This window comes from Haemaphysalis longicornis, unplaced genomic scaffold (assembly GCF_048455015.1).
Source record: "Haemaphysalis longicornis isolate Haplotype H1 unplaced genomic scaffold, Haemaphysalis longicornis Haplotype H1 scaffold_1, whole genome shotgun sequence".
NCBI classification, from domain to species: Eukaryota; Metazoa; Arthropoda; class Arachnida; order Ixodida; family Ixodidae; genus Haemaphysalis; species Haemaphysalis longicornis.
In genome coordinates, this window is record NW_027526203.1 from 427,178,047 (window position 1) to 427,205,893 (window position 27,847).

The window sequence follows — 27,847 nt, forward strand, 5'->3', positions numbered from 1 at the left end:
CTTGTAGAAATCGAACTATAGGCCTCCTTTCCTGTTAAGATTCAAGTAGCTTTATTTGTGGATGCGTATTAAGTAATAGCTTATCCCCTCAAGCCAAAAAAAGGCGAATTCGCTTTTAAAGAAAAGAACCGGGGAGGAATTCTGCCTTTAAATTTTTTCCATGCTTTTAGACGAAAATAGGCAGCTCAAGCTAAGCTCATTTCAGTAAAAAGTTTATTGAAAAGTACAAGCGATTGCGTTGCACACGTGAAACGTTCGTACTTTCTAACATTCACCTACCTCTAGGTATACTTGGGGCTGGTTAAAGGCACAAACGTTATTTTATGCAACTGTGATTAGTCTGTATTCTAAAGAACATGAAATTCGCCAGGTATAGGCCCTCGCCACCTGTGCCCGTCTCTGCCTTTCCATCTCTACCGACTAGCTCATTCCCCCCCACCTTCCTGCGAGGCATCTACGCTGGCGCCGTTTCTCCCCGGTTTGAGTTAGCACGTCCCGCGTGACCTTCCCTTAACCAGCACTTATATGACGCCACGTCCTGCAGCGATAGGCGCAATCTCCCACACCTCTCCGTGACGTCTCACCGTACCACATGTTCGACAAAATATACAATAAGCACTTAGGCCGCCAGAGGTGGCGCCGTCACCGCTTTTTGAGGCGCAACACTTTCCTTGCTGCTTAAATTCTTCTTACCTCGAAGCCGATCCGGTATCCAGCCCATGTTTCACGAAACGGACTGCTTTGACGGGGATCGCATGTGAACGGCCACCACGGGGACGTTCGTTTCCCTGTTGGCATCCCGGATGATCGCGTGCTTACGTATGCTTGAGGCTCTAGGCACGACTGCCTTAAAATCCTTGGCCACTAGTCTAAGAAATGTTTACGTTAATAACGCCCGACGAGCACCTTGTGAACCCCGGCAGAAACAAGGCTGCGATGAAGGGACCAATACATTCTTGAAGCATCCTTCCTTTTTTTTTCAGCTATCGCTCAGGTCTCAAACCAAGATAATAAAGGAAAGAACAAGAAAAACACCAGACAAAAATGCTTTCCCGCTGGGATGGAAGATTCGTGCGTAAGCGACTGAAGCTTGGTTCTCTACGGAAGGTCCTTCTAAAGAGCACTGCAACGGTCTCATAACTGTCGTATGCCCAATGCGCTGCCACGGGGCCCAAAGCGAGCGGCTTCCGTGTTCCGCTTTTAGAATCAAGATGAGTGCAGACGCCTAATTGCCGTCCCGCGTGGTGGGGATGGTGGTTGTGGTTTGCGCGAAAGGAAAAGGAAAGGAAGCGCACTTGGGATATTTTTGAGCTCGGCAGGGAGCTCAGCTGCATATATACAACCCCGTGCGGGGGAAGGGAAGTAAGGGGGAGGGAAAGGATAAAGTAAAGCGAGAGAGCAAGGTATAAAGGGAGGATAAATAAAAAGAGATAGGGCTCTGAGACCGGGCATTGCCTTCGTGCGCCTTGGTGCGCCTTGGTGACGCAAAGACTCCCTGGCGTTCAAACACATGAAATCCGCGACGAATAGAGCCGATTTCGGATACTCCTGTGGAAACGGGCAGAATTAGTCTGCGGCAGAAAGCAAGTCCATAACTAATGCACGTAAAAGAATACATGTAAAGAGTGGTATTGGGGTTGTATGTATTTGAAAACAACTCGAAGAAATTACGAATAATCTGCACATCCCACTAAGAGAACGTACGCAATGAATGCATATATATATCCCGTGCTTCATAGCGGCGTATAGAGTTTTTGGTCTTAGGTTGACCTGAAGGAAAAGTCTTATGAAGAAAAAAGACGAAGAGGAAGATGACAGGCTTTACTTAAATGAACAAAAGCAATCATCACGAATTAGGGAACCAACTTCGCCCGGAGGTTCTTCTAGCAGAAATTAAGCAATAGAAATGTAGTTGAACAGGGCTTTTGCACTGAATAACAGACGACAGACGGACAGTGCATGTAGTAAGAGAGTGGATAGAAAATGATAACATGAGAACTGGATGAAGTCTGATAACTAGATAGAGGGGTGCTGTGAAAACATCCGGCAAGGAAGGATAGATTTTACCTTGGCATGATACGAGTGATTTGAAGTCACAAGAGGAGGCATTAATTTCGTCGTGCAGTTGGCAACAGGAGATTTATGGGCATAATGATGATGACGACGATAGTTATTTCATTTTTATCATCCTCCCCGGGAAAAGCCTTTGTGTTGGTGCACAGATAAACAAAAAGACCACAAGGACACCTAAGCACGCCTTGTGTGTGGTGACTGCGGAATCATTAATGTCCCGGTTGAACGCCGTTGAGTGCTACTTTGAGTGGGCAAGCAAACACCACAGCCAATGTAAATTTCTGAATCGTCCGTGAGCCTCTGAATTGTCAACGGTCATTCGCACTGAGTGGGTATAGAAGAATTTTGGTTGGTTATGTTGACGTGGCAGCGTAGTTTGCAAATCGCCTGTGAGCTTCCGATTACAGCTGCCATTGTCATTGCCCAATCTGTTTGAGTGGGTATGCGGCAGGGTACGTTGCCGGCGCAACCAAATGGAAACAGGTGTAATGGCCGACAGTTCCTAACTGCAGCTGTTATGGTCAGAGCCCAGTTCACCTGGGTGGATATATTATGCCTATATCCAAACTTAACGTGTGGTTACCTAACTTATTGTGGAGCCTAATTACGTGCCAAGTGACGTCAACATTATTGTACGTTCAGCCTTCTCTGTCGGTTATCGACGTTTTCAAAGTAGGCGGCGACAGCGGGTCGAGGCGCCCACCTTTAGTCCGCTAGAGCAATGAACAGCAGAGGCGTCGGGGTTGCGTGCTCGATTCGCACTCCAGAGGCCGTGAGTTCGACTCCCGCCCCGTCTCCCAATTCCCTTCAACTCAAGTAGTTTACTTTTATTTGCTTTGCGCCGTCGGTCATTTTGTGGGACGTTTCGCTTCTCCAGGCGCCGGTCGGCGGCTTTCCTGCTCACTGGGCTATGTAATGCTTCTGCATTAAAAACTGAAACAGACAACAAACAAGCAAGACTTGGCACAAAACAATGCACACGTCTCATGGGAAAAAAATGAAGGAATAAAACTGGTTGCACAGCAGAAGGGTATCCTGATGGGCCAGTTGGCACATGGCACTTCGAAGGAAAAAGCGCAAAGACAGGAAAGACAGAAAGGGTTCACATTACACAAGAGCTGATGAGCCCGCTTTGTTGTGTCAGAATAATATAAGCAACATAGCTAAAAAGAATAGGCACAACACATTATCGGAAAAACGATAATAGGAGAGCGCAGCAACATGCCATCTGCCACATTTCAAAACAGCGTCCACTAGCACGACAAGTGCGCACCTTCTCAAGGAGTGATATCGACGGTTCACAAACTCCCACGTTCCCCTTCTTGTATATTGCGAAAGCTTCATAAACTTCAAGCTCTCTACGCTCATGGACAGCGCGTGAGGAGCGCAGAGTTATCGAAGAGTGGAGCGCAGCCGTGCAAGAATGGGTGAATCAGCCGTGAGCTTAATTCTGACGACAACTGTCACCGCCATTGGCCAATACCTTTCACCGGGTATATTAGCATTTATGTCAGTGGGTATGTCGATGTCGCTGATAATGCACAATTTTTGGAGCTTCCGCACTGAATAAGAAGGCAAAAGCATGCGTTAGTGGACAGCCGATATCACTCCTCGACATGGATACGGTGTACTCGTCAACCTAGTACTGACGCTGTTTCGACACGCCATGGATGACACGCTGTTGCGATCTGCCTTTATCATTTTTCCAATAAATAAAATTGTATGGTCATTCTTCCTTCGCTTGTTTTATAAATATTTTTATTCCACACTAAACAGTACTCAGTTGTTCGCCAGCGCTTTTGAAGTGGGAATCCTGTCTGTCTTTCGTCCCGTCTGCAGGCTGTTTTCATTCGAAGTGGGTACAAATACAAAAACCACATGCACACACAGAGACACACACACTGAACACACCTCCCCCCCCCCCCCCCCCACACAGGCTGGTGCACGCCCACACTAGCAGAAATATAATGCATAACCACAAGGCTATAACGCCAGTGACCAGCGCTAATACTTTCCCACGAACAAATGCCCACAAAACTATATTACAGATATAAAACAAAGTTGCTACGAAAGTATAATTAGTATAGGTTGCCCACACGCGAGAACAGTAAGCATTTAATAAACGTTGATTAAGTACAGACAATTTAACTAGTAAAATGAACAGCCGAATGCAGAAGCAGCGCCCAGTGGTACAGCAAATAAAATCGGAGGAAGAAAAAAAAACAGTTCTATGCACAGCACCATTTATTGAATACTAGAAAACTTCGGTCCTAGAAGTGGAATACATCTTAATATATCCAAAAAGGTTATAGCAACAATAAAAAAAATAATCAAGCAATCCAGGAACCAATCAATCAATTAACCATCCAATCAATGCACTGTTTATTTATGTGCTCATGAGAGACGACAGCACTTTGTATTGGCTCATAAATAATAAAAATGAACAGTATCAAGCGAAAGCTTTAACATGGTCAATGACTACACTAGCTGCAATGAATAGAGACTCCAACATTTAACAGACGGCAGAAAAAAACATCAACAGGTGCATGAGGCCATGTTTCTCTAGAAAAGAACGTCGGCGAACAAATGTAGGACAATGTCGGCGAAAGGATTCGTCGACATTTTCGCCGAGAACAAAGTTATTTTCGCCGAGAAAAAAGTTATTGCAAACTCTACGGCAGTTTTCCCCCTTGTTTACAATAACTTTGTTGTCATTGTACCTTCGCATCAGTGACTGAATGCCTCGAGGTCTTTTTACGAATACTCCCAATCACAAGAACATAAAATTTGGTTCTTGATGTCGTAAGCATAAGTTTAAAAAAATAATAATGCTACATAGCAACCTTAATATCACTGCCAAAGAAAACAGGGGAGGAGTGAATACAGGACCTTGCATCACACCACTCCTGGTACAGGGACACATGACTGCATACTGGCCTTTGGCGTGGATGTAGTCGGTCGACCCGCGCAAATAACCGATAAAAGATCAAGAAGGAATTGTCTATGTCCAGAAGGGTCTGTTTGGTAATTTTCAAGTGGTGAGTGACGATATCAAAGCCTTGCTCAGTTCAATGTGCGCAGTATGGAGCAGCTGACTCCCACAATGGACTACGCTCGTTGCAGAAACGGAACGAAATTAGTAGCTATGCAACGGCTGCAGAGAAACACGTGGTTCTCATAAAGCAGTATGCCTTTAAGATAAAAAAGGCAAAATCTTACGTAAAACAGACTTGCAACGCTTTAGCGCCGCAGAAAAATGCGCTGGTAGTCACTGAACGTTAGCACCTCACTTAAAGACAGGAATAATACACGATACCTTGCAGTACGTGAGAACGTGAAGGGCGTATTGAATTAGCTATATATAAGTTAGTGTGGGAATTTACAGCTCCGTTTAAAATTTTAGAATTGGAACCGAAAGGCCGAGAGGGCCGCATGAAGATGGCGGTTTGAGGTGCGTGAGAGCTTCGCGAGCGTCGTCCTCACCACTTCTCCGCACACAGAATTTAGAGGACGTTGAAGAAGAGTTGGACAACGGGTCGACTTCACACTGTAGAAATACGGACCTGAAGAGTACCGAAAAGTTGTTAGCAACTTCTTCCATTAGGTTACCATTGTTGTTTTGGAGGTTCACAGTATTTGCCGCGTTACGATAAATTCGAGAATAAACTTACTGAGAGAAGCTGTTCGGGTTGTGTGTTCTGTGTTCTGTGTGATTTTGTTCTGTGTGCTTGCCTAATAGCGCGGCCTTTACGTTTTAAATCTGTCCTCGCTTCCCCGAAAAATCACTGAGAGAATTTGGATTTATTAGCGAATTCTTATGGTTAAACATGCGCATTCCCGCTGCATCAATTTTGAGAGTTTATCAATTTAGCTATCAACGGAAAGGAGCTCCATGATGAGAGACAACACAATGTAAGACAAGTAGTTTTAAACAGCAACGTGATCACCTGCGTCCTAAGTTTTTCCCGGGAGAATAAAGTGGTTCGAGCAGTGCGATTGTTTCCCCACACACGGCAACGAGATATGAAGAGCAGCGTGAAACTATACAGCACAGACCGTCAGTACAGACCATCAAGGCATCAGATAAAAACACCGAGGCTCGCTATGCTGGGAAAGTAAAGGTACGGGTAAATATTATCGCAAGTGCTTTCGCAACTGCTTTTGTTCGCGAGCACTGAAAGAGATAAAAGCCTAACAGACTGGAATTTCACTAAGCAGCGTTGTGGTCCGCATCAAGCAATACTGTTATTCTCGTTCACGCCCGGAGCATTGAAATTTTGTCTGTTTAGGAACATTGTGTCTGCGTACGCCTCGTCTGCAGAGGTAACAGTGCGCTGCAATACAATGGGATTTATGTACCTCTGAATACGAAATCTTCAGATTAACTTACTTTTTTTCTGCAGCAAATTTTCTCCCATACTCTTTTTTTTTTTTTACTTACAATGCACGAGAGATGGTGTACTTGTGTTACTTCTCAGCAGAGATGGGTACTACTCCGCCGAACTTTGTAGAAATAGAGCTTTCGCCGGAACTACGAAAGACAACGTAATTGCCTGTAAAATTATTCTATCACGATATTTCAGAAGAGAGTTAGGAATTGTAATGTAAAATTTGGTTGCGGCTACCGAGTATAAAACTATAGGTAGATTTATTCCTCAAATCTCAGTAACAAATTTTTGAGGGTAACACATTTTGGTCACTTTTGAGAGAGCCAATTAAAATGCGCGCGACAAAAGTCTACGAGGATGCAGCGTAATAAATAACCAATGAATGAATGAATATATAAGTCACTAAGTGTTTTTTAATGTACTCCTGAACAGTCAAAGCCTTCGTGCTGGTGCACAAGGGAAAAATAACTGCTGCTCATGATTCCACCAGACAGAAAAATGTAACAACGAACTTCTGGGGGGCGTCATTAATGAATTAAGCTGACGATATCAGTGAGCAGGTCCCATGTCCTTACAGCGCCCTTTTTCCTGCCTTCATAATGTTGTTTTAAGTAGTTTGTCTCTGTGGATTAGATGGCTCATAGTTGCGTGAAGTTGGCGCTGGGAGCTCCCGAACCCACCTCAGAGCAGCAGAAAACGGAGACAACACGGCAAGCATGATTACGGCGCTCTTGAGCAGCGGAAGGACAGACACCTGGTGGTCGGTATTTGCTTCCAGCGGAATCAATGGCCCAATCCAGCAAAATCGCCGTTGCTAAACGTTCTCAAATCACCCTACCAAACATATAGAGGGCAGTACATAATGTAATAATTCTACTTATCTTTACTGAAAGTTGAAAAATGTGGGCTGTTATTATTAGCTTTCTCTTGCGCAGTATTGGACTTTACAGTATCTATGTCTGTAGATCAGACAGATTGAGGAGAATGTGTAATTGCTACGAACTAGCGTGTAAAGTGGGAAAAAGATTCCAAGATTCCTTAAAATAAACGCCATACTATGCAAACAGCAAGGTAAAGTGTGGTACTTAAAAAAAAACAACAGGACAATTACTGCTATAGAAAAGTAAATCCCGTACGCTGGATTGATTGATCGAATAAACTTTATTCAGGACAGCAAGCGCGATATTAGGGCGCTCGCCCGGTGAGAGGCGTCCTCAGTCCAGGATGCCTTGGAGGGGACCCGCTCGCGTTGCCCTCTCTACCAGCATGGAAGAATAAAATAATAATAACATACATACTTATGGCAGAGAGTAAGAGCCAGATTTTACCTTGCAAGTTTCCTGACTGAACAGATGGAGAGATCTCTTCAAAATATCTACACCTGCAGGATAGAAGTGATACGTTCCCTGCAGCCTGAACACTGGACAGTGCATCTTGCAGGAACTGAAAGTACGAATAGCGTGGCATTTCCTTTTGGTTTCGAGTGAGGGTGTTAACTGTAGCTCAGAAAGAAGTTCGGTACAGTTAACTCATTCATGGATTAACTTCGACATGCATATAAGGACAGCTTTAACGTGCCTAGCCTTAAAGGAGCCATGAATACAAAATACAAGTTGAGTTTATTAGAAAGACTGCTTAGTCCCGATAACAATGATACCAATATCATCACAATCTTCGAACAAATAACTGAGATATTAAAGAAAACGTGTGAAGCAGTCACGACCCCCTAGCCGATTTCCCGCAACTTTTCTATGACGTCACGGAACCTTGTTTGCGCGATTCGCGGCCGCCTAACTGACCTGTCGTGACGACACATGACTGGACGCCTGTAATGGGGCCTCTAGTTCCATTTGACTGCATCACTTGAATGCTAACGTGCATTTAACGCACTGAAAATTATGTTTTATTGTTGGCCCGTATGACGTCATTCTTGCTCATAACACGTCACTGTGGCGCAAAATTTGAAAGTTTTTATATACTTCTTGCTTTTTTTCGTTAAAAAAACATCGTTTGTGGCTGTAATGGAGCTGCGTGAGATACTGAATCCTAGTTCTTTCAAATTAAACGAAGTTGTATTTTCTCTTCATGGCTCCTTTAAGACAAGGCCACCCTCTTGAATCAGGACCAACTCCAGTGGTCCTGATTCAAGAGGGTGAAGACCTCGCGGACAGCTATGGATGAAGATGGCAACCACTTTTACACATTACAAAAAAACGCCGCTGTAAGATTTGACGTGTCATTCCAGACAACGCAGGCATATTCAACAGAAGGGCGACATACAGTTGAGTAGTTTCGTAAAGGCCCAGATTTGCGTAATTCTCTAGACATCCTGCAGGCTGAGTCTAAGTGCCGAATAGATCGCTGTTTGGTTTAACTTGCGGGGTGAAGGTAAGCTTTTCATCAAAGAACACACGAAGATCAGTGGTAATCGAAACTCGAGGGAAAGTTAAATCCTAAACTGGGTACGGGAAAAAGGGGTGGTCAGTCCTATGCCTGTTTACAAAGCTTTGGTTTTCGCCGCGTTAACTATAGGTTCGTTCCACTTGCCCTATTGACTAAATGAGCCGGTGTTTCTTTGCAAATGCCTGAAATTGCTCAGACACGAAGCTTCCTCGAATGTCGTGATATCAGAAGGATAAGGTAATTTAGAAGAATGGCTTGTACTTCCTTAGCCCGCCACTTGAGGCACCGCAAAGATAGGACTACTGGCCTTTTGGACTGATGGGCTTAGCTTCTCCGGCAGCTCCCCCAGGTTTTTATTCATCGACATTTTTTACGCCGCCAACTCTCTCCTCGGCATTAGTTGCCCTGTTATGACTATGTATCGTGTTGGAAGAGCTAAAAACGCACGTGCCCAACAGCATAAGCAGCATTTATACCTGAGCCGTCTTTTAAGCTATGTAAAGCTCTGTAAATTTTTAACTTTAAAATGCAACGGTGCAGGGCGGCCAGAGCAAATAAGATACTTTTGTGGTTTTAACAAGTTATACCAGCGTCTTAACACAAGCTAAAGCAAGTAGCCTACAAATATTGCTTAACTTCCATATAGAGTATACTAAAGCAGTCCTATCGTTCACTGTTTATGAGGCTTCCACTGGGAAACACTTGCACCTGCTTGTAATAAAACTAGGGTGTCGATCCAAAACCAAGCCCGAACAGAAAACAGGAGCCTAGCAGATATTTCCGCGGAACGCTTGTCCTTTTTTTTTTACCATACCTAGCCCAAAGCGGAATAGGAGTTAAAAAATATATGAAAAGTCTACCGGCTCCCCGCGAAACGGTTCGGCCATGCGCTGTTGAAAAATCGCGATCAATGCCATCTTTCACTTTCCATCAGCCTCACAATCCCTCACACATTTCCACCCTTCTCTGACGAATCACAAGAATATAAACGTTCCATTCCCTGTCACGACACAAAAAAAGAGATGACGCTGGTTGGGCTGAAAGACTTCGCAAGATAAATTTGCCACTCTGTGCAGCCTGCAGGTGGTATGAAACGATGGCTTCGCCCTTCACAAGCGTAGGTCTCGCTCCGACAAGACCAGGATCCAATGGGCCCCAGGCTCGTCACGCTGATCATCGGCGAGGACGTAAGCCGAAAGAATGCCTACGTGTTGATCTTTATAATCGTTCAGAAAAGGACGCAAAACCTGGAAAGTGAAAATACTGGAGAAGCGTAGTTCTGTAGAAGAAAAGCAAGGAACATTCCGATCACGTTGTTTTTTAATAAAGCGCGCTGTGACCAAATTACCAAAAATTAGGAACTATTACACTCTATGAAAGTGGACGACCAGCGAAGGTTTTAGCACACGACATAGAGGTGACGCAGAATTTAGGCGAAACGTATGAGCAAATTTTATTTATCTCGAAATTTTACTTATCTCGAAAGATTTATGCGTCTCAGACACGATACATACATGCAACCATAGCCATAATTTTTTCCGTGGTTGAACGCGATGGAACCAAGTTTTTTAAGCGAAAGCTCGGTTTTTGGGCGACAGCGCGCAGTGAACCCGCACACAATTGCACAAAACAAGCACAAGCGTTTCTAGGCGCAGTCACCGGTCTTGGCGGGAACGCGCAGTGAACTTCGATCTGGTGGTGGGGGTGGTGGTTATGTTTATAGACGGGTGGACCTAGCCTTGCGTGGTATGCCGGCAGTTGCTCACCCGATCAGCACCTTTTTACCGCTATGCGCGCGAATTCACCATGACTCGCTGAGGCTTGTGACACGTAAAAATTGCAGGATCAAACGAAAGATGTCCCTCCTCGTGATCCAATGGCCTTCCGGGAAAATTAAATCGTTCAAAGAGGCATGCGGAGCGGCTATCCTTCACAGTTCTATAAACAAAGCTAACCGCTCCCGCCGCCACCTTGTATCATTTCCTGGTGGCACGCGCCCTCACTCTTTCCCCTAAGCCCTGTCCACACCCCTCTACTTGGAATGAACGAGCGATTAGACGTTTTCGTTGCGCAACCTCATCAGGCGCTGGCTCGACCTTGGCTGAGCTTGAAGGTTGGACGGACGCTACGAGAAACGAGCCGCTTTCTGGGTTTGTACTTTAAGTAATAAGCTTCACATAAAAGCAAGAGGACCACCCCCCCCCCCCCCTCCACCCACCTGATTTTTTTTTTTTACAGCGGAGCTGTCTAGCGGTAGGGCAAGCCGTCTGCGAGCGAGCAGAAAACCCTCCAAAGCATGAAGTGCGCATGGGCGAAAGAAACCGAGCGCGGGGGGCGTCAAACCAAAAAACGAGAGGGAACGTCGGCGCCTCACGCGGCGAAACGCGCCATGGCCACGCGTTTGTGACGTAGTTAAAGACCAAAGAAGGGAAAGAACGTTGTCGCGGTGAATAGGGCGTTGGTACGAGGAACGACACCGCGAGTAGCGGCAGGAATACGACCGTCGACGCGGCAGTGAAAGAACGCCACCGCGCCAGACGATGTGAGGACGGCGACGACGCTGCGGCTGGACAAAATTAATGTAAAATGTGATGTAAATGTAGCCGTACTGGTGTACTGCCATGTCGCCAATACGGCTTCGCTGGTCAACGGCTTTCACAGAGGTCAATGAACGATCTTTTTGTGTACAGAATATTCCATCCTTCGCGAATTACTTTCGACAATATCATAATTGCCACACGCTATATATTTATTATTCTTATATTGTAATTTTTAAGGAGGGATGAGCAAAAATATATATTTGTCTTTAACGTGATTGCAATTTCTCCTCAGTTGTTTAGTGCAATGGGGATCTTCTGAAAACGACCACCATAAGCTGAAGAGTTCCTTTACGGTTTTACACAACAACAAAAATGACACACGATCCTTTCTTGTCTGCGTTTCCGCGATTTCATCTATATATCTTGGTGGCCACGTGTCGTGGGCATGCGGCCAATGCCGTCCGCATTCTTGTCGCACTCATATTGCACTATGAGTTGTTCCTCGATCACTGCTACCCGAATATTAACTCACCGAAAAGCTCGAAGTCGTTGCCGCAACAGATTCCCTCTCGAGTGACAAAAAAATACCGCGGAATGAACTTGGGCCATTTAATTTATCTGCCAAAAAATAAAACTGCTTAGCCAAGGCTTGGCAAAAAACATGTTGCACCATGCTCGAGGATTGGCATTGGCCTCAAACCACTCAAACGGCCGAACTTTTACCCGCATTGAGCCAGTGCGTGCGACGAACATAAGCATTAGTTGGACTTGAATTCGGCTTTAAAGTATGTCCTGTTTGATCATTGCAGCGACGTAACAGGACGAACAGATGGCTGATGACGGCTTGGTTTGTCACTACATGCCCATTGAGCAGTTGCTCCTAATAGTATACCATCCAATAGCTGTCCGCTTTTTGTCCTCTCGAATTAAAAATAATTTATCACCCGGAGGCAATATTAAGATCTATATTGCATAAATTCCAACCCAAAACCAAACCCGAGACACATCAATCGAAAACTCAACCCAACTAAACCCAAGACACACACACACAATCGATTTTATCGTATTCAAAATTGTGATGAAGCAACCCTTTGGTGAAGGTGACAAGTAGGAAAGACCGAACACAAGGAAATACGTGACAAAGGCGTTTTTTGTTGTTGTTGTTTTATGTGTGTGCGTGCGCGTGTGTGTACATGTGTGTGCGTGTGCGTGTGATGTGCGTGCACGTGCGCATGTGCCTGTGTGTGTGTGCGTGTGCGCGACCTCCAACACGCATGTCCTCGATGTCGCCCGTCTACCAGGTTGGCTTACACAAAAGGTCTAGACAGGTTGTATAAATATACAAATTTTAATTACTCAAATAAATCTGAGTTTGTATGGAGCTAACTTGCTGAGGGTATACAAAATATGCTTTAATAAATTGTGTTTTTTGTTTTTTTCTTTACTTAAACTGCATAGCTCCCGTTGAGGTATTAAATGCGCGAAAAATAAGTCGAGACAGTTTTGATATGCGAAGTTTTGCTATCACTGTGTGTGCCGAATGTTATTAGTTTACAATTAAACACGTGAAGGCTGTTTGAATATTGTTCAGAGTTTTCGTGTCAATTCTTTTTTTTTTCGTGCGTTTTACGCTCCCCAATGTATGCAGTAAAATAGAGGCTTGTCAAAATTTGGCACCTAGGTCGGCCCGTGTTTGTGGTACAACTCCAAGGCGATGGTTATGACAATATATCGGCGTAAAAATTAAGCCCAACATGAAGGGCCATCTGCCACAGAGCTAAGCTGTTCCCTACGTTGGTCTTGTCTGGGCCCATGTTTGATCGAAAAAAACAAGTCGGCTGCCGACTGCTGGCCATTGTATAGCCAATAGCCGGGTGTCGGTCAGCGTTTCCTGGGTGGATGCCTGCGTGCTTCTTTTTTTATGTGGGAGCTTTGCGGCTGATTTTTAGAGATGCAGGTAGCATTCCTTCACAGCGGGTGTGAACGACCGCTAGATGCCAAGGACGCAAAGTCCAAGGTCGCCGCTATTCCTCTGCAGCGCCCGCGCTGGATTGGAACGCTAAACCCCACAATTTCATTGTTTTGCACTTCGTTATCTGGTTACACTTGCCGGACTGATTCGCGAACAAATTCCATGCACGTGACCCAGTCCGTAAACCATCATGATACTGTATCTGGTTGAACCAGCGCCGAACCCACAGCAGAACTGAACCGATGGTATTTTTTGTTGATGGACCCTTAATAGCAGAAGGTGTGATTTACGCTTGTAAATGTTTTATATTTTTAATTTCCTAATAAGCTTCATTTCGTTGACGTGTTTTGCGAGCCTGTCCTCTATAGCTGTGCCGTTAAATGCGAAGAATGATAGGCTTTTGATGGCTGAGCTGTCGTCAACAATACTATCCCGCTTTGACCGTATCGCCAAGATAACATTTGGTTTCCGGCAACTAGTCCGTCAGTCAAAAAGTACGGGATTTTAAGCACGGATGCCTCAACAGAAAATTCGCTTTACTTGGTCGCTCAGTATTCACTCTTTCTGTGCCTGTCCTGCTGGGTCGTTGCCATATAATTGCTGCAGATACCGACGGCTGAAGAAGTTCCCCTCTCTCAGCTTTATCCCACCAGTAGTTTGCCATCGTGATAATAAAGATGCGTCTCAACATTGATTGATTGATTGATTGATTGATTGATTGATTGATTGATTGATTGATTGATTGATTTATCGATTTATCGATTTATCGATTGATTGATTGATTGATTGATTGATTGATTGATTGATTGATTGATTGATTGATTGATTGATTGATTGATTGATTGATTGATTGATGGATTGATTGATTGATTGATTGATTGATTGTGGCGATGTTTCGTTATGCTCTGACCTTTGACGGTTCTACTCCCAGGCACCACTCCCCGATTTCACTTATGATATAGATAACATTGGTTGACTAACCATATTGTGCCCGAGACGAACACGAAGTGTGTGAGTATAAGAGCGAGGGCTGTTTGTCCAGCCTTTGTAGGGCTCCTGTGGCCGAAGACGCAGTGCTTCCTTCAGCCCTCAGCAAGCGGAAGCCGCGAGTACAGAGAGGACCATCGTCGAGGGGCTCCTCGCGCAATTCTTGAGTCTTCCCTCCATGTCCTGTCCATCCATGTTTAATGCCGGCCTTCTCTGCCTTGGGCAGGGCGAGCGAGAGAAATCAGATACGGGCCACTTTGAAGACAAGGACTCCTCCGTCTTCCGACAGGGAAGTTTGTTGGCACTCCAAAGTCGGAGGCCCGTGTGCTCATGCCGAGTCCAGTGGAACTTGGAGGGGGGCAGCGTGCACACTGCGTTCGATTTATCGGTCCCCAGACTGCCCTGGTTTCCCTGTGCACGCTCCCTCATCCCTCTGCGTGTTCTCCCGCTTGCCGCTGTTTGCTTCGGCCGTCGAGAACCTCGCCCGCTAGTTTCAACGAGAGCTTTTGTGTAGCTTCCACATGTTTTCTTCCCGATGCGAAGAGAAATAAAGGAGAAAATTATAGAAGTGGTAGGGAGTGGAGCGTGTCCTCACTACCCCGAAGGAGCCTTTTCACCTCCTTCCTATCTCTGCTACCGTTGTTCTCAACCAGTTTTGCCGTGTATATTATTTCTGTCTCCGCACTCCTCTTTTTAAGCTCGTGGATGCAGGTCATGTGTTTGGTGTTTCCTCTGTTTGTGGGCAATAAAACATTTTTTCCAGTCTCGAAACTGCTTGCATTGCGTTGCACTATGCAGGAAGACATCCTGGTTATAATTTAACACTTTCTTGAGCAAGGCTTGTCAGCTTTGCCCCACTAGTTTATAACAAGTGTCAAGGATCTTTGTCGGCTTTCTACAGTTTCAGCTTTCCTATTTTGCTCCACAACTGCGTACAGCGCCCGTGCGTGTGCACCTCGGGCCTTCTAAGCGAGTCACAACGGCTTACAGAAGTCACTCATTTTGACTTCTTTTTCGACCTTTTTGTTTTTAGTGCTTCACACGTCACGTTATTGCGCCCTTTCTCAATTGCGCTGTTGGAGATAGGAAGCCGCCGTATGCAGAGGAAAGGCCCCCCATATAAAGGCCGATCGATTCGGCGTGAGCAAGTGTAGTCGCTGCGTCGGCAACTCTGGAATCGTTTTCGTTTCTCCAAGCGCGCGCATTTTAGCGCTCGTTCCCCCCTCCAAGTTCAGTCCTGGTTTTATTGCTGCTGCGCCGCTGCTGCTCCTCGTTTTCACCCGAGGACCAAACGTTCTTCCCTCGTAGATGGTGAGGTGTGCGCGGGTGGGTGCGCCGCTCAGTGACCAAGGAAGGATTAGAGACGGAGCGGAATGAGTGCTCACTAGCCGGCGCCCCTGTTGAGTGTCGCGCGTACACCGCAATTTTAGAACGGGTCCAACAAGACGAAAGACGGCGCTGAAAGGGCGGCTTTGCCAGCACGCAAGAAAAAGCAAAAAAGAACTAGGTCGGGTAGTGTCTGTCGAAATTCTCACGCGCCCTGCAGGCAGTAGCACTGTAGACGGCAAAACGCTCTACTTGTCGACGCAAGTGTTTTGCGACGTGTTCAGCTCGGGAAGCAGCTCAACGACAACGCCTGGAATGAAACCAGGATTTAGGTCAGCAAGATGAAGCCTACCCCTGGGTTAGTACTGGATCAAAAGCGACGAGAATCTAACTTGCATTTCGAACAACCACCCAATCCTGCCGCTGTGTTTGCCGGATAATCAGCGTTCCTTACTGTCTTGCCGACCCTTTCATGACTACTTTTTTTGGTTTATCGGTAAAAGTAAAAACAGAGGGCAAACGCTAATGCATACGAAATGATGGTCTGTGGATAAATTTGGTGTGGAGTAATACACTATGCATCAATTCAAACGTTAGTGTTGAACGCAGTTCATCGGAATTCTAATTACTTTTTTATCCATTATTATGAAAGCACATTATACGTCTCATGGAGCGAAAAACTTGACATTGTCCACGTCGGCAAGCTGGAAAAATCAGCATGCCTTGCCCCGCCACCTAACTACAAAAAAAAAAAAAGACTGTGGCACCGAAAGGAACCGAAGTCAGGAACGAGCGGTGACAGTCAAGTGACTTAACCTTTAATCTACGCCGATGCCACATGATACACGGCTTTCGAGCCACATCACATGTGAACGGAAAGGTTCCAAGAGAGCAAACACCACACAAAACAAAACGAGCGTGCGGCACTCTAGGCTCCATAGCGGGCCAGGGGAAACCATAATGAATGGTTCATTTTCACATTCGAAGCACGTAAGCAGACTCAAGTTCCCCGAGAAATATTTTCAAAATAGGTGAGCTGCAGTTTGCTTCCGACCTAAAAGAAACGGCACTAAACTTAAGAACAAGTTCGCGCCATGTTTGGAGTAGTAGTTTGAAAACTAGAGCATTCGTTAATCCGGTAAATCAAAAATCCGGCTTGTTGGCTGAGAGAAGGCAAACAAAATGGCCGAACACTGAATGAATAAAAAATCAGATAAACTAATGCTAGGATTGACGCCACATTTCACAGGGAAGCATCCGTAAACAAAGTAATTCAATTTAATTGAAAGGAAAGTTCAGGTAAATTTGCGCATGGAAATCGAACCCCGGGCCCCTGGAATTCGGGACGAGCGCTCGCTCCGGATACATGACTCCAGCTAAGTGAAGACGCTGCAGAAAACTGTGTTCCAGAAAAGTGTTAGAGACGTTTGCTGAACCTACATGAGTCAATTGAACATGCTCATTACAGAAGTAGCAATTAAGCCAGTAACAAAGTTCATTTCACGAAATGTCCGCTTTGCTTAGAGTGCCACAGTGGTGCCATCATTGGGCATTCACTAAAACCTGCGGTCGTTCAGCTCAACAGATGGCCCGCGAGCAGTAAGAACGCCGGAAAATTTAATTGATTTAAATAGACTTCATTTCAAAAGGATGAGTTAGGGCCTTCAATTTTACATTTCCAAATTTTTTCATGCGTCGAAAAAAATTAGGAAGCTCTCCTTTTAGTCTTTGATTCATGTAAACAGTTCGATGTTTTCTCGACAGTATTAAAGCGCCATGGAAAAAATTAGATTTTATCCACACAAGTTTGGTCATTTTATTATAGAGCATTCTCTTTGTTACATTCGACGGCACGGCCTATGTTTTCAGTTTTGGAGGAAACAACATCAAAATATAAAAAAAGCGCAATAACGTCAAGGTTGACTAAGCTAGACCATTTTCTCTTGGTATTTTGATATGCTAACCATGGAAGTAGTAAAACATATTTATCATGACCTCATCACTGCGGTGTAAAAATAAAAACAAAGCAGATATTTTTAATGTGGGGCGAAATTGCTCTAGACCTGTTCATTAGGTGGGTTAGTTTTTGTCTTCTGGAAACATCTGGTAGAACTACCTAATGTGTTGTTCGCACACCATTATTCTTTTCTCCTTATTTTCCTGTGTATGTTAGGCTGAAATGCCCTTCCTGATTCTGTCTAACGCTTTCTTTTTTCAGTGCTGCTATTTAGAAAGATATAAAGAGAACAAAGAAAAGCGTGTCCAGAAAAACGCACACAGCGGGATATAAACGGAAGGGGCATTTCCAAAAGCATGAAAATTGTCGAAAAGCGAAAAGCGCCGCGAACTGTCCGGTTTGTTGCAGGTACTTTCTTCCGCGGCGTGCGGAAATAAAATGCGACGAATTCCCGGGAATGTGGAAACGTTTAAGAAAGCGTGAGCCAGCTAGAAAACAAGAAAGCGCGCGTAGCGTCGCATTTTAGCACCGCTGAGAACGATTTATCATGTCAAGTTAAGCCTCTGTTGCTGCGTTCCCTTTGACATAAAGGGACCAAGAAGTCGAACGAAAGAAAGAAACGAAGAATAAAGAAGCGCGCAGGCAAACACGCGGCTGTCCACCGCAGATCGTAATGCGGAGCTCTGTGTATACGGCCTTGTGGGAGAAAATTGAAAGACAGGGGCCAAGACCCTGGCACGAGAGGGAATAACAATGCTTACAGGGCGTAAATTTATTGGTAGAAAGCGTGCAGATGTCGCGTCTCGGAGCACATAAACCAGCGTATTTTTTTCTCTCTCGCTTCAGTTGCACGATATTGCTTTCCGAAAGTACTCAATTCCGTCTCAGAAATCATGGTTTTTGCAGTAAATCAGGCTTATTCATAGCAGCGATGTACGGCAATAGCAATCATGCTGCCTGCGGGTCGTGTGTCCACGGGGCGGCTTTGTTAGCAGTGGAGGTACTGGGGAGGTACGGCCTCGTAATTCGTCAAATTCGCACATTCGCTCACGCTGATTGGTCCGTTTGAGCCATTGCAATGAAGCCCACCAGCGGTGATTTCTTACAGTGTAGTGGCGTGACTCGTATTCGGCAGTTTCTTTCCAAAGTTTGGTGTTTTGCGTGGCGAAGCTACATAAGGGTTATGAGGAACACCATGGTGGAAAACTACGGATTAATTTAAATCACCTGGGAATCTGTAACATGTGGCGAAATCTCGACGCACATGCGTTTTCGTTTTTGCGCCCGGGAACGAACCCGCGTCCTCATGTTCAGCAACGCGACGCCACAGCCACCGAACCACGGCGGCGGTTGGCAGTTTCTTGTCACTTGCAACAACAAAAAATGTTGGTCAACCCCTTTTATGGAAAGCGTGGTGAAACGAAACAAGCTACGCATGACCTAGCTACGTGCTGAATGCAGCCAACGCCGCAGCAGCGCTTTTCGCGGGCGACTGCATAGCTTTCACACTGCTTTTAACTGGACCCTGCAACACTTTCGATAAGCGCTTTCACTCTTTCCTTCGCGTCTGGAACCAGAGCGAAAGCTATAGTTATCGCCAGCATGGAGCGGCACTGCGTTATTTGCTCGTCGCACCAGATACGCCTTCCATTTCTGCTTTTTTTTTTTTTTTAAGTTACTATCGAAAAGCGTTCATTGCTGCAACTGAACGAAAATGCGGCCAACAACCGCTACATGGCCTTAGTGACGTAATTCGGGCCGTCGAAGAACGTCAAGACCGGGAAAGAGAGAAAAATCTTTTGAGCGACTTTACAAGTTGATTGATTGATTGTAGGGTTTAACGCGCCGACGCAACGCAGGCGATGAGGCGCGCCGTAGTGGAGGGCTCCGGATTAATTTTGACCACCTGGGGATCTTTAACGTGCGCCGAAATCTCGTACACACGGGCGTTTTTGCTTTTCGCCTCCATCAGAAAAGCAGCCGCCGCGGGCGGGGACTTTACAGGTTATCTGATGTGCATAGAGCAGTAATTATTGGCTGACGTACTTCGCGACCCCCTAATCTAAGTACTGGGTGTGTTGGGTGACTACGTTCTGCAAGCATTTAATATTTCAAAAAAAGTTGACAAAAGTGCTGCAGGGTTCCTTTAAGCGCGAAGAGGCGAAGAAGCGGGGAAATTTTCAAGATCACTTTTTATCTGCACTTGTTCCGAACTCCTCTCGCGCCCGTCATTTCTGCCTGCAAGTTCAACATATTACACATATCGCTGCTATGAGCTATTTTCCTTTCAAATGCGACACTGGATGTTTTAATTAAGTTATATAAAAACATGCCCAACTAATCTCCGCCGCCCCAATCCCGAAGTACCGCTCCACGCTGTCGAAGCAGCACTTTCAGAGACGTTGGCTTTCAGGGCGCCTCCGCGCTGACTGAAGTGAGAAAGCGTCACGGAGAAAAAAAAAGAAAAAGAAAAAAAAACGTCAATTAGTTACCGCCCTAGTCTTCGTGAAAGACTTAATGTATTTACTTGCCTTCTTGATTGATTGATTGTGGGGTTTAACGCGCCGACGCAACGCAGGCGATGAGGCGCGCCGTAGTGGAGGGCTCCGGATTAATTTTGACCACCTGGGGATCTTTAACGTGCGCCGAAATCTCGTACACACGGGCGTTTTTGCTTTTCGCCTCCATCAGAAAAGCGGCCGCCGCGGCCGGGAAACAAACCCGTGACCTCGTGCTCAGCAGCGCAACGCCTTAGCCACTGAGCCACCGCGGCGGGTTTGCCTTCTTTGGCACTATCTCTAACGATTTAGGCAGCAGCGTAGAAGAGCTTCTTACACGCATTAGCGCTCTGGTCAGCCAAGGGCATGACGATCACTACGCGCTGTAACGTAACAAGGGCGTATAACTGGCGCAGTCAGTGAGTCATTAAAATAATCGCTGCCATGGCGCAGAAAACCGATTCACCGTGTCACGGGGTTATCCCCTCACAGCGAAACAATTTGGCGTCAACCGCACCGTCCCACTGCCCTCATTTTCCGCGTCTATTTACCAGCTCAGAACAGTCGATGCAGTCGGTTTCAATATTATAGTCAGGGTGGGCGAGAATGCGGGGTTCAAATTGTGTGCAAGCCTTAAAAGGAGTGCACAGATCGTCGTCAGACATTGGTTCACTGTTGCCAGATCGTGAGATGTTTCCCGCATTGCGGAAAAATTGATATGCGCGGGAGACGTTAACATATGTTTTTGCTCAATGTAAAACCTGGGAAATTTTTGTAAGATTTAAAATGATATTATATGCGACTGCATCTCATTCACTCGCCTCGCCCCTCCATACGGCGTTGTTGTCCGTCCACACCCCTCCCCCTACACTATAAAAAAAATAATAGTTAGCGGCGCCCGGTTTCGATCCCACGACCCAGTGGGCGGAAAGCGTGGTACATGGTGCTCTTCCCACTGCGCCACAAAGCCGAGACAGAATCAAATGCTACGAACGCGCCTTATATCATTGACTCATTCAAACTACGTCAAGAAGCTGCTGATAGAACGCATGATGGGGCAATGATTAACACTTGCAATAAAAGAAAAGAAGCTCCCACTTACAGCAACAATGATGGAGTAAAGGTCGTTGCGACAGCGAAGCCCCAAGCATACCCCTTAGAGAGATTGACCAAGATTGGCCAATAAAACATAATAATAATCATAAAACATAATAATCATACGCGTTCCCGACACGTTTCACGCGATTTCAGAATCAATCCAACGGAAACACCAAGTGAACCCCACGATGCGTCGCATCTACACAGGGTTCCCCTCGCGGGGAGGTGGGCGCAATTTTTTAGGCGGTTTTTCTTTGCAGTATTTTCAGTAATAATTCAATCACGAGTTACAACGATTCTCTTTATTCTAACCAAACTTTTACCCTTTAAACGTGCTTACGGAGGCTCTTGCATCAGAGTTTTAGTGCTAACTTAAAAATGTCTTGATTAACTGAACGCCGCTTAGGTCTTTTCCATATGATGAGAAAGATAATATAGCATCTGAAAGCCTGAAGGTTCACACCAGGCGCCTTATGTGTAATACGTACAATAGGGAGCTTCCCATCAACCAACGATACACGGGATTTTGTGCAGCGTAGTCCCCACGTGTAAGTATGAGTAATTCAACCTGATGTCCTGTCCATTGAGTGTGTTTAAGTCAAACTCCACTGGCTTTTAGCTGACTTGCAAGACGCTGATCAGACGTGTAGACGCTGGATACATCTCTATTCCTAGTTTATTGAATAAGGATTTCACTGACCTAATTGTTTATAGGTGCCTAAGAATAAACTTCATTGCCGATGGGTAGTAAAATAGACATTTGTTTACAGAACCTCGGAAAAAGGTAACATAGCAATCAGGCGACACTAGATTGGTTACTCGCACCATGTTTAACCTTGGCAAGTATAGATCACGTGACTGCTTCATTCCTGATCGCTTGTCAAATAATACCTGATGTTTAATGCCTCAAAACAACACGAGTGTCAATCACTGCTGCCGAATTCTTAGTGATGTCTAGAAACAGCGGCATGTGAAGTGCAACGAGAGAATGTCTGGCAACTATTTCTAGCAGAGCAAGTGACCGTGCTACCGGAAACACAGGGCAGTAAATGGCTGCGTTCCAGAGTCCTTGGTATGGTTGCTTTTTGAAAAAAAGTTCATTGTCATAAGCAAAAGCAAAAACGACCGCAGGCCAATGGTACTCCTACTCGGCTCGAGCTACTAAATACTCTGAAAAAGATTGATGACTTGCGCGCATACCCAAAACGGCCAGCAATGGGTTTAGAAACCAACCTCTAAAACGAGAAGGTAGGCTTAAACTATTTATGCCAGCTAATAGGAGAAGCATTTACAATTCGTCAAAGTTTTAAGCATTTTGTATATAAGGCTACATCACGCAAGTTTCAATTGAAGCAACTGAAACCTTCCTCTAGTCGTGGCTTGGAGAAGATATTTTCCTTTGACATAGCCTGTTGAAGTGCAGGACTCTCTCGATAGTTGTTACATCATTGAAGGAAGAAATATTTGCTGCTATAAGGCTCGCAGCTAAGTGTAAACGATGCTAACTTAAGGAGTAAGTCCGACCCACCCACCGACCCACCGACCCACCCACACCCACACGCGCGCACGCTCACGCACACGCACACGCACACGCACACACGCACGCACACACGCACGCACACACACACACACACACACACACACACACACACACACACACATGCACACGATAAAAATGAGACAATCCCTATTTTATAGTGACCAGAGTTTATCCCCACTCAGTAAAGGAGCTCCACCGAGTCCAGTATATTCTCAGCGCTCACCGACGCTCAGCGACTTTTTTTTCTTTCTGTGTCGTAATTCTGTCCTGTATTGTTCATTGTCACCCCGTTACTTAAGCCCTGTGGCAAAATGGCGCAATAAAAAAATATTACCGCGATCGTTTTTTTACAGCGAAGACCTCTCGTTGGTCAGACAATTTCGTGGTGTAAACACAAGATGCACTACAGGAAAGCCAACTTTCTCTGGAGATGGTGATAATAGTGGGTGAAGTGAAGAAAAAAAACCGGTAGGTGCCCGACGGTACATGGATTCAAACCCGGTACTTCCTGCATACGAGGCGAGTGATGTACCTCTGAACTACCTCTGCGAACGTTCTGAAATTCCGGGCATCGGGTAACGGCTTCACACTCCGCTGGGTGCCAGCACACTGCGGCATCCTCGGAAATGAGAAAGTGCACCGACTAGCACGCGCGCATTTACTCTCCGTGCTAGCTCGGAGCCCCTCCCCAGTCGTGGCGACGGCGTCCTTGCCCGTCCCTACAGAAGAAGCCGATCCCACGGTTGAAGGACAGCTAAGTCTAGCCCGCCGGACAGCTTACCTCGCGTCCGTGGCCACCCCTCTGCACATCCCTGCAGTTTCTTCCCATGAGTTCTCGCGGCGGGAAACTCTAATCATACAATGAATTCAGACGGCAACACTGCTCACACCGTTTTCGCTCCAACGATTTCATCGCCGTGGGGCCTCTCCTAGTGTCCCGAGCACCTGCAGCACTTGCCATACCAGGGCAGACCTACAACATCTAGTGTGGGACTGCGCCACTACAGTATTCCTCGGTACCGTGCCCTCACCAACGTGCGGCTTGGACCCTAGCCCACGTCTCTCTAGTCCTTGTCCGGCCCGCCGCCTAAAACTCCTGCTGCGGTACGCTACTAGCTTGTGGCGCGCCCTGTTACTTTTTTTCTTGGACCCTGCAGCACCAGTCGTTGGTGCGCGGCTTTGCGGCGATGCGCAGGATACTACAACGGCTACGACTTCAGGCCACTGCAGCGTTGCCTCCAGGCAGCAGACGCAGTTAATGGTGTCATAATTATTCTTTCCAACTTTCCCCTTCCCTACAAACGCCCCTACCAACCTTACGCTTATCCATGGCAGCGCCCAAGCGCAACACAATAGGATAAACGCGTTCTCAATCAATCAATCGAACCGCTACGTGCTACACGATGAATTTAGGCGACTTGAAAATCATCCACTCCCAAGAGTCGCGAAACGATGCAAGGCCATACTCGACGAGCCGCACACGCTTGCACTTGCTGCTCTCAATGCGTGTGCCTTCGGTGCACATTCCTTCGATGTTACACATGATTTCATCTTAAAAGATGTACCTCGTCTGTGCTTCTCCGAAACATGGTCGGACGAACGCATCCAAGTCACCGGGTACACTGGGATCACACGTGCAGAGTGCCTTGATGAAAGAGCCTCTGGTATAGCGATCTATCCAAAGGAACATTTGGCTTTCGAACCATACGTACTGTGGTCCCAAATGTTACAGCAAGACATCAGCGACTGTGCGGATGTGTGTGGTGTAAGGACCAGTAATGGTATGCTAATCTTTACAGTTTACGTCAACCCTGGAACACCCAAAACAGACATTTAGAACTTTATTCGAAAACACTTTGCGTGGGTGAGACCCCAAACAGTCACACCATTAGCTATCGTCAGTGATTTCGACATTGACATTTTGAAACCCGCCAACAAGGACTGGTTCTTGTCGTTTATCAGGAATAACTTTGGACTGAAATGCTACAACGATTTCAACCAACCAACCACGCCGAACAGGTCGTGTTTGGATTTGGTCTTGACAAAGAATGCAGCGAAAATGGTCGCGGAACCATTAACGGTCTACCACAGCGACCACAAAGCCATTATCACTACCATTACTCTAACGTAATAATAAAACATACTGAATGTGTGGTGTTTGACACAACTTCGCTGGAAACTCACGTTCGCAGGGCGGGATGGCGGCCAATTTTTTCGTATCTATCTCGCACCGTGCACGGGTGCACAGCATGGGGCTTGCTGTTTCGACTGTTCCTTTAGTCATTCCGTTTTAAATGATGCTCCCGATATAGCTTTAGTGTTTTGTACTTTTTATGTGACCACTGGACCAAGACGAAGAACTGAAGAACCATATACAACCACCCCCACCTCTTTTTAAAACTTGATTAGAATAAGAAGTTCAGTGCCCAACCGTATATGCAGTTCGATTCTTCAACCTGCTACCTCTTTCAGCCCTTGTTTGCTCTACACGCGAGAGGGAAACCGCAAAAGCTGAATTGCACGCCACAAGAAATAAGCACAGAGTGTACCAAGACAACTTGGCATGGCCAGAGGGTTGCTGTTGATTTTGCTGCAGGCCGGGAAAGAAACCGGTATTTACATACTGCGGATTTATTCTGCACGTACACTGGATGGGCAGCACAGAATTGTCTGTGCACCTGCTTTACTATGCGCAATCCACAGTGCCCTTGGGGACATGACCCATATTTTGAATTCGTGAGGGGCATGCGAGACGTTGAAGACGACCGACGTTTTGACGCTGGCGATGGTGTAACCGTTCCCAGCTAGAATAAAGCATATATGAAAACTTAGATGACGCTAAACCGTTGCTTTAAGAGAAGAACGCGATGGCCGAGCAGGATCAGGTCTAGATGCGCCATCAGCACTCGTAGAGGACGAAGACTTAGAAGAGCGCCGCTTACAGTCAGACATCGCCTACGTGTACTCACCGCTACCAACGTACTCGGGTGTGTTTTCTCCCATGAGTGAAACTTAAGCGAAAACAGACACACGGACGAAAAAGGGAAACGACACCAGCGCTGGTGTCGTTTCCCTTTCTCGTCCCTGTGGCTGTTTGCGTTTAAGTTTCGCTCATGGATGTTCACCAACTAGCTCGTCTCTCCATTTTGCTTCACTGTTTTCTCCCGGCGGCGGTGAACAATTACGTCCAGAGTTCCTCTATACACCTCCCGCACGAAGCTCCTTATGGGAGCTATAGAAAGGAGCTATAATGACGTCGGGATCGCAGCGCCACTCGGCGGACTTCGGGATGGGGGAAACTTTCCGCCCCTCCACGTGACTCGAATTCGCTGGCGGCTATTTGGCTCGACAAGCCTCTCTCGCATTAAAATTACTTACTTCCGGCAGTGCTGCCAGTCGAACCTGCGGCGTCCACCATCGAAAGTAAGGCGCGATAGCCACTCGGCCACGGAAACATTAAAATCATCGTTTGAAAGACGACGTTTATGTGTTATTCATATGCACATACAAAAAACAGTATGCCGAAAGGGGGGACTGCCATATAGTGCGTAGCCTTCATAGTTGAATCCTATTCGTCGCGCTGTCTTTTCAGGCGATAGGGAGGAGTTGAGCGGATCTGTGCAATTTATACCAGCCGAACGCAGTCGTTGGCCTCGGTAGAGCGGAGCTCTTTAGTTTTATCTTTGTTGTGTTTGGCGCCGCTCGCCACAGCGTGAGGAAATATCTTCATGTTTTGTTCTTCTGGTTTTGTCTCGCCTCTCTCGGGTGATGTTTGTTACCCCAACAACTTTTTTACTGTATTTTTTTGCGCCGCTCGCGACAGCGCGAGACCCAGTCTTGTTTACTGTTGCTTTTATACTACATTTATACAAGCAATCTGAGACGTTGGTTTTTATCCCGGGTGTGTAATTTATTTTCGCAAGACGCATCCGATGTGAGCCCTTAATAAATGTGCGACGTAATTTCCTGTACAAGGCTACCTGTGCGCCAAGCAATGTTGGAGTGTATAAACCGTGCCACCTAGCTTGGAAAGCTGCTGCCCATATATACTTTGTTTTCGAGTGTGTTATTACAGGAGACCCATAGGTAGCGCTACACTTGGTTACAACTTAAGAACGGCCACGGAAGTTGCCGCTGTGCCTCATCACCGCAGCCGGATGTTACTCCGCGCGGCGCAAGTAGGGCATTAGTGGGAATATTTTAAACATTGCACGAGCCGTTTCCCTGATTTTTTGGAGTTGATATGCTTATAAACGACTCCAGCGACGACAAACAAATTGCTTGAAAAAAGGCAGACGATATCATGCATTTGGCAATTCCCTTTCAAAACACGCGCGCCCGTTGACATCCGGGTCCGTCGCTTAGGCGGAGTGATACCGCACATGAACTATTGCTGTTCTTAACTTGTTCCCGAGTATAGTAGCTTCTCGACCAGGAAAACCTTTGTAGCCCGAAAAGCACTGATGAAACTTTCGTCGGAACCCCTCAAAACTCTGGGTTCCTACCCAAAAAATGCTACCCATAAGCTCACCTTAATAATACCGCAAAAGAATCTGCATGAGCCACCATCACACACTCGCAACAGCTAGTATGCCGAGAGCGTGTGGCTTAGCTCATTCCTAGGATTGGAATGTTCGTGCATCGGTCAAGGGCGGTTTGTTTGGCGTCAAGGGAGCATAAACGGGGCGACCCGGGGCGCTCCTCGGCTTTGTTGGTAGGAACCAGTGGTGCGTGCACGAGCGCATGTATCTTGCAGCTGTTTTGATGCAGTCTTTGTACGAAACTCTACAATTTTACTGGCATATATATCAGGTGGACGTCGTCTACAGTGATCACAAAGCGGCCTCTGGGTGCCTAAACGCCTCGAAATAACAATATTATTAAGCAGAGGATAACGTAAAAGGGAGCTGACTGACTGTCCTCGCAATCGCGTAATCAACATAACTAAAGGGTAGTGATGTAGCTATACTTGAAAGCCTTTATTCCCAACAATTAATTACTCCGTGGGATCCTCCAATACCGTAAGAATTGCCAAACCCAGAATGATCACGGATACACTGATCAG

The 27,847-nt window shown here is 46.1% G+C and overlaps 2 protein-coding genes across 2 annotated transcripts in view; one reads left to right on the forward strand and one right to left on the reverse strand.

The window, feature by feature from the left end:
• LOC144155693 (uncharacterized) overlaps positions 1 to 27,847 on the reverse strand; it is a 654,708-nt gene that overhangs the window by 52,180 nt on the left and 574,681 nt on the right. The window lies entirely within an intron of this gene.
• The window catches only part of LOC144155692 (neural cell adhesion molecule 1-like), a 578,531-nt gene that overhangs the window by 26,220 nt on the left and 524,464 nt on the right, over positions 1 to 27,847 (forward strand). The window lies entirely within an intron of this gene.